This window comes from Toxorhynchites rutilus, chromosome 2, assembly GCF_029784135.1.
Source record: "Toxorhynchites rutilus septentrionalis strain SRP chromosome 2, ASM2978413v1, whole genome shotgun sequence".
Classification (NCBI taxonomy): domain Eukaryota; kingdom Metazoa; phylum Arthropoda; class Insecta; order Diptera; family Culicidae; genus Toxorhynchites; species Toxorhynchites rutilus.
The window spans coordinates 20806627-20819396 of record NC_073745.1 but is presented as its reverse complement, the minus strand read 5'-3'; positions in this window follow the sequence as shown (position 1 = coordinate 20819396).

Sequence of the window (12770 nt, the reverse complement as noted above, 5' to 3'; positions counted from 1 at the left end):
GTCCAATTGCAGAAGATCATTAGTTATTTTACTGATGTGTTGTATTCTTCCATTAATAGCATGATTGATGAGTATTTGATCATTATTATTTGTAATCAAATCATTCATAGTTTTGTTAATCATTCGGAGGTCGCTCGCATCAGGGTTCCCTGCTATCCATTTCCAAAACGTTCCTATTTTGTCCCATCGTTTAGTGCGTTGTTTTTCTGGATTGATCTTCGAAAATGTTTGTTGTAACAATAGGTTTTTATTTCTAAGGAGTGCATACAATTGATTGTTATAAACTTTTTGGTTTACTAGTTTATCAAAGTTATCTATTATATCTTGGAATTGAAATAATTCAATGGGTTGTATTACTCTTACATATCCTAATTTCAATTTTACTTTTCCTAAACTAATAATTGCGATTGGATTATTATTTAAATCATGAATTTGAATATTTCCATATACGAAGGATAAACTAACATATCTGTAAAAAAAAACAAAAACAAAAAAAAATATATTGTTATTCATTGTTATTAATTTTTATATATTTTTCTTAAATTCGATTTATGAACTTTTCTTCCCTGTTCATCTATAATATATGTTTTATGATTTTCTAAAACTTTTATTAACTTGTAACGTGGTTCTCTTTTCGATATAGAATTGGTTTTTTCATACACATAGCTTGATATAGGAAAATCTATATAAATTGGATCATTGATTTTATTATCTTTGTTCTCATATAATTTTATTATTCGATCTATATTCTTTTGTTTTTGTTTTGCGAAGTCTTGCATTGATAAATTCTCTATATTAACTCCTGTATATACATTTTTAGGAGTATCATTAATGAATGAATGAACTGTATTATTATATTCATGAACGGCTATTTGAACTAAATCATTAATTGGTAATTCATTAATTGTACTTGTATTTCTGATACATCTTATTATTTCTCTAATTGTAAAATGAACTCGTTCGACCTGACCATTCGTTTCTGTATGATTTACTGGAGTTTTGAGTATTTGTATCCCTAGATTTCGTATTTGTTGTTCTATAATTTCAGATGTAAATGTTTTTTCATTATCTATTACAATAGTTGCTGGAACATCCCAGTCATATATTAAATCCATTAAAGGTTCTTGGACATCTAATATTGATCGTGATTTTATTGGTTTAACTTTAACAAATTTGGACAGTTTGTCTATTGATGTTAAAAATATATTATTTTGATTAAAAACAAAAATATCTATGTGTACTATCTCGGCTGGATAGGAAGGAATTGGTGTTTTCACTGGTAAATTTCTTTGAGGTTTCCTATCGTATTTTTCTATCTTACATATTTCACATGTATTGACAAATTGTTTTGTTTTTTTGTTCATTTTAGGGAAATAACATATTTTAATTAATTGTGCAACATTTTCTTTAGCATTTCGATGAGCGAATTCATGTATATTTTTGATTTTTACAATTTGTTAATTTTCATCAGTAATATTTTCTACCTGTTTTTGTGAAAATCTAATTTTCATTCTTTGTGGATTATATGTATCTTTATAAATTTCTTGAATTAAACCCATTATTGGTTCTGTAGTCATTATTCCATTTAATATACTTGGTAAAAGAAATTCTTTTAATTTTATTTCTAAATATTGCCTTGAAAAGTGTGGTTCAGTAAAAGTATGTCTTTTATGGTTTCCAAAATATGTTGTGAAATTATAGTTTGATTGAGATCCAATTTTGAATACAAGTTGATTTTTAAATACATTAATTGGAGATTCTGTAGATGGAATATAGCAATTATCATCGTTATCGGATGAGTGTAGTGTTGGAGTGAGTGAGTTTATTTGTGTAGAATGAATTAATACATTGTTTTCTGTAATTTTGTTATCAATTTTGACCCTTGATAAAGCATCAGCAACCACATTTACTTTACCTTTTTTATAGAAAATTTCATGGTTGTGCTCTTCAATATAAGCTTTCCATCTTTTTAATTTGGCATTAACATTTCTAGGAGAAATAGCAAAAGTTAAAGGCATGTGATCTGTGTAGATAAGAATTTTTGCGCCATATATAAAATTTCGAAGTGAGTTTAAAGCCCATACTATAGCTAACATCTCTTTTTCATTGGTTGCATAATTTTCTTCGGTTTTAGATAGTGTTCGTGAAATGAATGAAATGGGTCTATCTCCATTATCTGTTTTTTTGGGATAAAACTGCTCCAATTGCTTTATTTGAAGCATCAGTTGTTAATATAAATGGTTCTTTGAAATTTGGGAAAATTAATACATCATTTGAAGATAAGATATTTTTCAATGTTTCAAAAGCTTTAACTGCTTCTTCATTAAATGAAATAGGAAAATTTCTAGATTCATGTTTCGAAATTTTTCGATGACCATCTTCGCCTCTTAGAAGAATTGTTAATGGTTTTGCCAATTTTGCATAATCTTTAACAAAACGTCTATAATAGCCAGATAATCCTAAAAACATTCTTAACTCTTTCAAATTTGTTGGTTGGGGATATTTTTTTATTGCTTCAACTTTTTTGGGATTTGGCATTAAACCATTTTCTGAAACGATAAATCCTAAAAATTCTACTTTAGTTTTAAGAAATTCTTATTTATCAGGTTGTATGCTAAAATTTGCTTTTTTCAATGTTTCAAATATGGTTTCTAAATTTTTTAAATGTTCCTCAAAAGTTTTGCTGAAAATAATTATGTCATCAATATAGACATGACATATTTTACCAATATGTTCCCTAAGAACATCATCCATAACTCTTTGAAAAATGCTAGGTGCATTTTTTAAGCCAAATGGCATACGAACGAACTCGTATTTACCATTATTAATTGAAAAAGCGGTTTTTTCTATATCTTTTTCACTCATGGGAATTTGATGAAAACCTGAAGCAAGGTCTAAAGTGGTGAAGTATTTATTTCTTCCTAAATTTGCAAGAACTGTTGATGTATCAGGTATAGGATACCGATCACTAATTGTTTTTGAATTAATTTTTGTATAATCAACTACTAAACGGTATTTTTTTGTATTAGAAGCATCGGATTTTTTTGGAACAATCCATATTGGTGAATTATAGGGAGATTTTGAAGGCCTTATAATTCCATCACTTAATAATTTTTCAATTTGTTTTTCCACTTCACCTCTAAGTGCTTGTGGATATGGATATGATTTTGAATAAATAGGATTATCATCATTCATTCTTATTTCTGCTTTTATTCCTGTAGTGAAAGACAACTTACCATCCGGTTGTTGAAAAAGATCCTGAAATTTAAGTATTAGATTATTAATTTGACGTTTTTCTATCTCCGACAAGTGTTCATTTTTAATAAGCTGATTTACTTCCTGAATCCTGTGCTGTAATAAAGGAATAGTATATTTATTATTTATTTTTCATTGGATATGTCAATTATGGCCTTTAGATCTTTCATAGTATCATGACCAATAATAGCATCAAAAGTTTTTAGGTTATTCATATGAAACAATTCTACCATTTTATCGGAATAAGGTTGAAATAATCGAGCTTGAGAATATTTTTCAATTTTAATATTTCCTCCAACAGATGACACTTCAAATGGTTTCTCTAAATTATGTGAAATTGTGGTATACTTAGGATGAATATAATTTTTATTCGATCCTGTATCGATTAAAATTTTCAAAGGATTAACACATTTGCCATAATATAAAAAATATGGCAATTACACTAAAAAATTAAGTTCGGCATTTTCAGTAGCACATTCTGGGGCTTCGTAATTTATATTGTCTATATATCTATCGAAACTTGTACCATTAAATTCTTCATTGGCCAAATATGGCACTTGTTCAAAATATTGTTCAGTATCAATATCGGGTTGGTCATTTGTTTGTATATTGAAATTTTTATTAGGTCTATTCACATAGTTTATGTGTTTAGATCTAAGAGATTGATCTACTTCCATTGGTACAGGTTTATCGAAATTATTAACTTGTTTTGGTATAAATGGATTTCTTGGGATTGGAGGTGGCATTATTGGATGTCTGGGTGTATTCCAATTAGGTTTAGGTATAAAATTTTGGCGAGGTATAAAATGTGGCTGATTGTTGCCTGGTACATAGTTCGGTTGAACATATCGTGGTTGATGAATAAAATTTGGTCGAGGTGCAAAATTAGGATTAAAATAAGGTCGTGGTGTGAAATTAGAATGTGGCATAAATTTTTGCTGATTTGAAGGTTTAGCAGGCAAAGGAATTGAATTCTTTGGTCCAGTTGATTCATAGTGTCTTGGTTTAATTAAAGATTTTCTAAATTCGATATTCTGAAAAGTTATACAATATGCATACGCTGAGGCTAAAGAATCAGGATTATGATTCTTTAGGAATTTACCAACTTCTCCGTCAAGTCCCTTTATAAAGGAATCTATCGCTTTCTTATTAAACATATTGATCATTGCCTTTGATGCCTCTGGATGTTTATATTGCGAATCGTTTTTTATTTGTCCAGCAATGAGTGACAATAAATTATTAATTTCGTCGTAGAAAATTTCCAAACTTCTTCCTTTTTGAGTTGTATGAGATAGAATATCATCTAGCGTTGTTAGATCTCTTTTTTCTCCGTAGTATGTGATAAGTGTTCTTTTGATCGCATTCCAATTTAAATTGACGTTAGAGTTAACCAAAGCATTATTGGCTTCTCCCCTAATTTTTCGCCTGATTGTGGTGCATATTGCGTAAAATTTATTTTTTTGAGTTACAGTACTTGATAAATTCGGCTGATACGCCTTAACTAGCGCGTCAACGTCTCTTATCCAATTTGTGAGTTCGTTATTGTTTCCCGAAAAAATCGGAATTTCTTTAATTAAGTCCGGAATTTTTTCAATTACAGATGGATCTGCTGGAGATCCATCACTATTTTGATATATTAAAATAGGATCTCTATAATCGATAATTTCCAAGTCCATGGTCTGTCTGTTTTCCAAAGTTTCAATCCTTTCTAATATTTCTCGAATTTGTTCCGCCATACTGATATTTAAATTTCGAAAATTAGATATTAGGTCCTCAATTTTTAAATAATTTAATTTCCAAAGAATAAATTAAATCGATACAAAATATATATATTTCAAAAAATAGTTCACCTTTTTTATCACTTTATAATAAATGTTTATTTCTTTTTTTTAAAAAAATTAACTCATTTATTTTTTTCTTCACTTTATTTATACACTTTTATATAAAAAAAATAATAATAAATATTAACTTACAATATTATCCTTATATACATGGAGATCCGAGGTGGTGTTACACTTTCCCGACACGGATGTATTCTTCACGTTCCTCCACGAGCGAGTTATTGGCTGTCGTGGTTACTGGTGTACAAATCGTGCGGCTGCTACTGCGGTCAAGTGTCCCTGTTTCGTGTTCAAATAACTTAGCACTCGCGAACTTTTTCGTGGCGATTTCACTTTGCTATTTTCAACACTACTTACACACGGCGGTCCCTATTCGGGCGCCAGTTAATTAAATTACTTCACATTTATTTAAAAAAAAAGTATTTTTTATTATTCACTTTTCCCTACTACACAGTTTGAACTTAGAATTATAACTAACTGATGAACCGCTGCTCCCTGGTTTTATATTGTCAATTTGGAATGCGCCAGTTGGTTTCCCCGAAACGCAAGTGGCGCGCGTTGTCGCTCGTCGGTAGTGTTTTGTGTTTAATTTCTCCGATATTGGCAGGTGTTTCTGGAACTGGTGCTGCATGTTTTGGCTGGCATCGCTGGGTGCATCGGTGGATTTACTAGAATTAGATGTTGCGGCTGGAACTGGTGCTAGCTCTTGTTAACTTGTCTTCAACAGATGTCTATCACTTGGCTACTTCCCCTCGAGTTGGAAGTTGGCAATAGTGATCCCGATACTAAAACCCGGAAAAGATCCTTCTTCTTCAAAGAGCTATCGACCAATTAGCCTTCTCCCAGCATTTTCGAAAGTATTCGAAAAAATTATATTAACGCGTATTCTTGCTTTTGCAGATGAGCACAATATATTTTTGGATGAGCAGTTTGGATTCCGAAAAGGCCACTCTACCATTCACCAGCTTCGTAGAGTATACAACATAATCAGACGAAACAAGCCAGTTTCAAAATCATCTGCCATGGCACTTCTTGATGTTGAAAAAGCATTTGATAATGTTTGGCATAACGGTCTCATTTACAAGCTTCAGAACTTTAGTTTTCCTACATACTTCATAAAAATTATCAAAAATTATCTTTCTGATAGAGCGTTCAATGTTTCTATAAACAATATTTCATCAGAGAAATTCATCGTAAATGCAGGTGTTCCTCAAGGATCCATTTTGGGACCAATTCTTTTCAATATCTACACTTCAGATATTCCCGCACTCCCATCTGATGGGAAACTGTCACTATTTGCAGATGACACTGCCATCATTTACAAGAGCAGAAGTATCACAGAACTAAGATCTAAACTTCAAAGAGGGTTAGACGCTTTGTCTGGATATTTCAATAATTGTAAAATATGCATAAATGCCGCAAAGACACAAGTTATATTGTTTCCCCACAAGAACACTCCAAAGCTTGTTCCTCCTCAAAATATGACAGTCAGTCTTAATGGCAATAGTATTGAATGGTCTTCAGAAGTAGTGTACCTGGGTCTAACTTTCGATCGAAAGCTTACCTTCAGAGCACACATTGACAAAACAGACACAAGATGCAACATTTTAATCAGGTCATTGTATCCCCTGATCAATAGATACTCTCGATTATCTCTAACGAATAAACTTGCAGTATACAAACAAATAATATTTCCAGTTGTCGCATATGCGATGCCCATTTGGGAGTGCTGTGCTCCAACTCACAAATTAAAACTTCAACGCATACAAAACAAAATTCTTCGTATGATTCTAAACTCTCCACCCAGAACGCGAAATTCGGAGATACATCAGCTGGCCGGGATTAAAACCTTGGATGAAATTATCAATAACAATTGTATGAAATTTGATTTGAGTTGCGCTCTCTCAACACACGGAATAATACAAAATCTGTATGAGTATGCTACCTGACTTCATAGTCGTTACCTTTCAAGGTAACGGCTTTGGGTTTGGGTAGATATATTTATTTCCAGTTAGATAAGTAGTGTAAGTTGGGATAATGTAAATAATTTGGGGAGGGTATATTATAAGTTGGATTTAGGTTAAAAAGGTAACAAAAAACTAGAAAAGTTTAGGCATGATTTTACAATAGGAATATGAAACAATCGAATAAGACTGTTTGCGACATGCCCAAGAAATCGTTCCGTCGCTGTACTGAAACACGAAACCGCTATTCGAATTTCGCCCGTCACGACACTCCGTCCAGTCAGCGTCTGCATATCCAACTAATCCCGAGTCGTCAAATTTGTTACTCGGACGAAGCTTCAGATTTGCGGTTCCTTTGAGATAACGTACCACCCTTTTGAGCTCACTCCAGTCTCGCTGAGAGGGCTTATTTGTCCTACGGCTAAGGATAGATACCGATGCAGCTATGTCTGGTCGTGAATTAACGGAAATGAACAGCAACTTTCCAATCAACCGTTGATATTCATGGTTGTCCGGCAGGAAGGCCATATCTTGATCCTGTTTAAGATACCCTGTGTCCAGTGGAATCGTTGACACTTTCGCGCTCTCCAATCCAGCAGTCTTGACAACATCGGCAATGTAGCGCTGTTGACTGATATAGTAATCTACTCCTGAATCCTGCTCAACGTCGACACCAAGATACTGCCGCACATCACTAAAACTGCTAATAGAGAAACTCTTCCTGAGTGCTTTCTCCAACGAATCAATAACAGCTTGATCATCACTTGCAATGATTAAGTCATCGACGTAAACAAGAACAAAACACAATTTGTCTCCAATCAGCTTCCTATACAAGCATGTATCCGAATCACACCTCTGAAAACCTTCCTTGACCATAAATTCGTGGAGCCGATTGTTCCACGATCGCGCTGCCTGCTTTAACCCATATAAGCGCTTATTCAAACGACACACCTTGCCTTCTGCTCCATCCACAATAAAACCGGGAGGTTGCCGGATGTAAATCTCCTCCTGAAGGTTGCCGTACAGAAAAGCTGACTTTATGTCATACTGCTTCACCTTCATTTCTCTTTTTGCCGCAACTGATAACAGTGCCCGAAATGTAGTCAAACGTACAACCGGTGCAAATATTTCATCATATTCAGACCCATATCGCTGATTAAAACCTTGGGCAACAAGTCGTGCTTTGAAACGCTTCACTGTTCCATCTGCATCTCGCTTCATCTTATATACCCATTTGCATCCAAGTGCCCGTGTCCACGATCTCCCAGATATCATTTGCATGAATTGAACTCCTCTAACATTGCATTCCACCATTCGTGTTTGTGAAGACTTGCTTGCGATTCTGCGTAATTTCGAGGCTCCACCTCTAAATTTCCTGCGACACAGGCATATCTCTGTGGCAGAATATTCTTAGTTGTTCTTTCTGATCGACGGACCGTCAACTCTAATGGATCCATCTAACGGATCCTGGAAGAAATTACCGTCATTAGATTCACCATCATCACCATCGTCATTCAAGTAACGTTCATTGTCAGCAAACATGTCACCAGGGTCATCATCAAGCACATCGATTCGTTCATATTCACTCTCAGATGAAACGCCCAATGGGACAATAACAGCATCTGCTCGCGGCTCCATAAATCTGAAATCTCTACTTATCGTCACCTTCCCGGTTCTAGCATCTACCAATCGTAATCCCCCTTCAGTTCCTTCACTGTACCCCATGAACTTTAGCTTTACTGCCTTTTTGTCAAGCTTACTTCGGGATTCTTTGGACACATGACAATAAACATCAATGCCGAATGGCTTTATATTGCTCAGATGGGGTTTTTGTCCAAACCATCGTTCAAAGGGTGTCCCTGCGATAGAACGATAGACGGTAAGCGGTTTTGCATATAATTTGCTGTAACGACTGCTTCCCCTCAAAAGCGATTATCCAGCCCTGAATCAATTAGCACACATCGTGCCATTTTAACGAGATATCGATTTTTTTCTTTCGGCAATCCCGTTCTGCTGCGGTGAATATGGTGCAGTAAGCTGACTAATGATACCGTTAGATTCGAGATAAGCTCGTACCTGTTTGCCGATCTACTCGCCACCTCGATCCGATCTGAGCACCTTCGGCTTACACCCAATTTGCGTTCTCACCATTTCAACGAACTCTTTCAGCTTCTCCAGCGTATCGGACTTCCTCCGCAGAATATAAACAAAAGTATATCTGCTATAGTCGTCGATCATAGTGAGGAAATATCTTCGGCCACCAAGCGTTGCCGTTCGCATCGGCCCACAGAGGTCTGTATGCACCAAATCCATAACGGCGGACGACTTGGACCGCCTTCCGCCTTCGGGAAGGAGTTTCTGTGCATTTTCCATAGAATGCACACTTCACAGTCATCACTACATTCACAGTCTTCGATTTCAAAACCAGAATACAAATCTTCATAACAGCGTCCAAGTTTCTGTGGCCCAAACGTCGATGCCAACCATGTACGCAGTCACTGTCTTTTTGTACTAATGAAGCAGATTCACCACTCACTCTCAAGACAAAAAGATTATGCTTCAGATCTGCGTAAGCACCAACATCCCTGCCGCGAGCTATTCCAGCTCCTTTGCTATCACAAAACCCTTGCGCACCAGCATTTTCACGGACAGAAGATTTGTGTTCATTTCCAGCACAAACAGAGCTTCTTCTACTGTAATTACGCGACTTCTGTTCTTGTCATCCAACACTTTCATCATACCGCGTCCACGACCTTTTGCCACAACCCTAGCACCGTTAGCTACGTACACTCCTTCTCGAACAGTTTCGTCAAGGGTGTCAAAGAAGTCACGATGATTCACTATGTGACACGTAGCACCCGAGTCTAAAATCCACAGTTTTTCTGATGGCTCAGGACCAAGCAAACCATTTGTCATGACAATTGTCATGCGTAAATGCGAAAACAGAATAGAAACATACGGTATGAGGCATGATGTCGACGCCAACCTCTCTCAGTTTCTATTCTGTTTTCGCATTTTCGCATGACAATTGTCATGACAAATGGTTTGCTTGCTCAGGATCCACAGTTAGGAACGCCCAATGACAGTCTTCTCCTGGAACATTCACCGCACTGTGAATCTTTTCTTCGTTCTGAGTCGTATCTTTATTCTTCATCCATTCCTTGAGCTTTTCACACTCGGCTTTCTTGTGCCCGGACTTTTCTCAGAAAAAACATTTTCCACTATTGGCACTCAGCCCGACACGCAAGGCCAATATCGCGACGAGCCAGTGATCATCGAGTATTTTGTCGTCTTGCAGATTATTCAACTTCTCGAAATGTTCCATAAGGCAAGCGATGTGTGCTTCCATATCTCCGCCTCTAGAGAGCCTGAGGCGACAGATTTTCCGTGACACTGTGACACTTTTGTCGTGAGTGTACGTTTGACATAAAATTTCTCCAGGTTTTCCCATGCTTCCGCCTTCCGCCTTCCGAATGTGGATCAACTGACCATCGTCCACTGCCAAACCTATCGTTGCCATCGCTTTGTCGTTCTTGCTGGTCCATTCCGGGGTCACCACTTCAGGCTTGACCTCACTTATGACACTCCAATTGCCTTCCTTCAAAAGAAGTAGCTTCATCCGGAAACTCCAATTGTCATAGTTTGACCCGTTCAGCTTGGGGAAAGACACTCTTTCGCCGGTAGCCATGACAGTAACAAACTAACCGAAACGAAAATCCGACTGAAAAAAGACGGGTGGGTAATGTCGGGGACATAACCGGAGTGACGTAGGACTATACAAAGGGGACAGCTTTTGTTAAATATATTGTTTTATTTTCTTCTCCTACGTGAATACCTACCTATCTACCTGAAAAATGGATTAGTTTACTGTTTACTCTTTATGAATATGTTGATGGTTCTGAAAAGAACCTTTGGTGTTGTGTTTTTGTTATCACTCGATATTCCCATCTTGTTCGGTTAAACCTTCCTGTTTAGCTATTGCGTTTGCCACTCGCCACAGCTTTCACAATTGGAAAATTTCATCCCATCCAGCTTGTGACATGTTGTTCAGTAAATTACATTTAATGCGACGTGCCGGTGAAACACTTTGCCACTCACTGAAACTAATTGTTGCCTTGATGAGCGCCGAACCGAAGCTGCTCTGTTCTTGATGCGTGTTTTCTGATTGTCGTGAGCAGCTTTGCAAGCCAACTCGAGCACTCCGACAGCTGAAACTCTACAATCGCTGTTAGGTATACTGGTGCTCCGGCACCAATCCGTTCGGCCTAGTTACCCTTGCGGAGTAATCAGTGAATGCGACCAACAGGGAACTGGAAACCTGCACGGTTCGAGTGAGACTTTGCCTTTCCCTTAACTTGTCCTCCTTTGTTACGTCCACGATGCCGATGCCGTACAACCACACGGGTTTACGGTTTGAAAGAAAATAAGATATTTTTTTGGGGTCCGCGTGTTTTATACTCTAGCGGTACACACTCATAGGATAGAGACAAATCGGCAGACTCAGCCAGAGGGGCGAGTCCAACGAGACGAACGAATAAGCGTTAAAAGGGAGCGATGGCAAAAAAATACATTCATTACGATTTGTTCGCTCGTTGGATTCACATGCAGGCTAAAAAGGGTCCTTTTCAGGATCACAAAATTATCTTCAATCTAAAGAGTTTATTGTTTTGTTATCACTCGATATCCCCATCTTGTTCGGCTAAACCTTTCTGTTTAGCGATTGCATTTGCCACTCGCCACAGCTTTCACAGTTGGAAAATTTCTTCCCATCCAGCTTGTGACATATTTTACAGTAAATTACATTCAATGGCATGTCGCATTACCACCACTCAGTATCGGATTGGAGGTAATTTTAACCTGTAATTGAACATTTGCGATGACAGTGGTACAGTGTCGACTTTCAATGTGGGGTCATAATTTGGATCTCTATGTTTACAAAAATGTCCAACTAAATAAGTCGCATTACATGTCCGTCCAATTAGCTAAATGTCGAACTAATTGTAAATTACTGTACTTTCAATCTGGAAACAATTTAAGAATTGGTGAAAATTGAATAATCAGGAAAGTCCCCAACTATCAATAAGCTCAGAACAACTGCCAAATTCACATACTCATCAGATCCTGGCAAACAAATGATGAAAAAATCTATTTGTGTTTTATTATTATTTTGGATAATGTTTTAGAAAGCATTGAACTGTATTTCCTAAACTCTTTTTTGGAAGGTTTAATGGCCCTGAAAAGCGCCTTGTTTTATGGAATGGTTCCAATTTAGAAAACTTAGTACTCGTGGTTTTGAAAAAAACCATTTCGAACGTCCTCGATGCCGCCTTGTTCTGGATTTGCCACCAAAGCAGTTTGTATAAAGAACAAACTTTTTTCTTCTGCTACCTGATGCCGTTTTGCGATTGCGTTTGCCACTCGCTGCAACTGCCTGTTGTCTTGATGTCCACCGAACCGAATGTGTTCTGTTCCGAATGCGGGTTTTCTTATCGTCGCGAGCAGCTTTGCCAGCTAACTCGATCACTTCGGCGGCCGAAACTATATAACGCCGGCTAGGTGGACCGGTGCACTGGTACTAACGCGCTCGGCCTAGCTACCCTTGCGGGGAACTCCAGATCAACACGGTTCGAGCGGGATTTTGCCTTTCCCTTCACTTTTCCTCCTTTACCATGTCCAGACATGGCTGCTTGGGTTGGTTTGTTGATGTGAT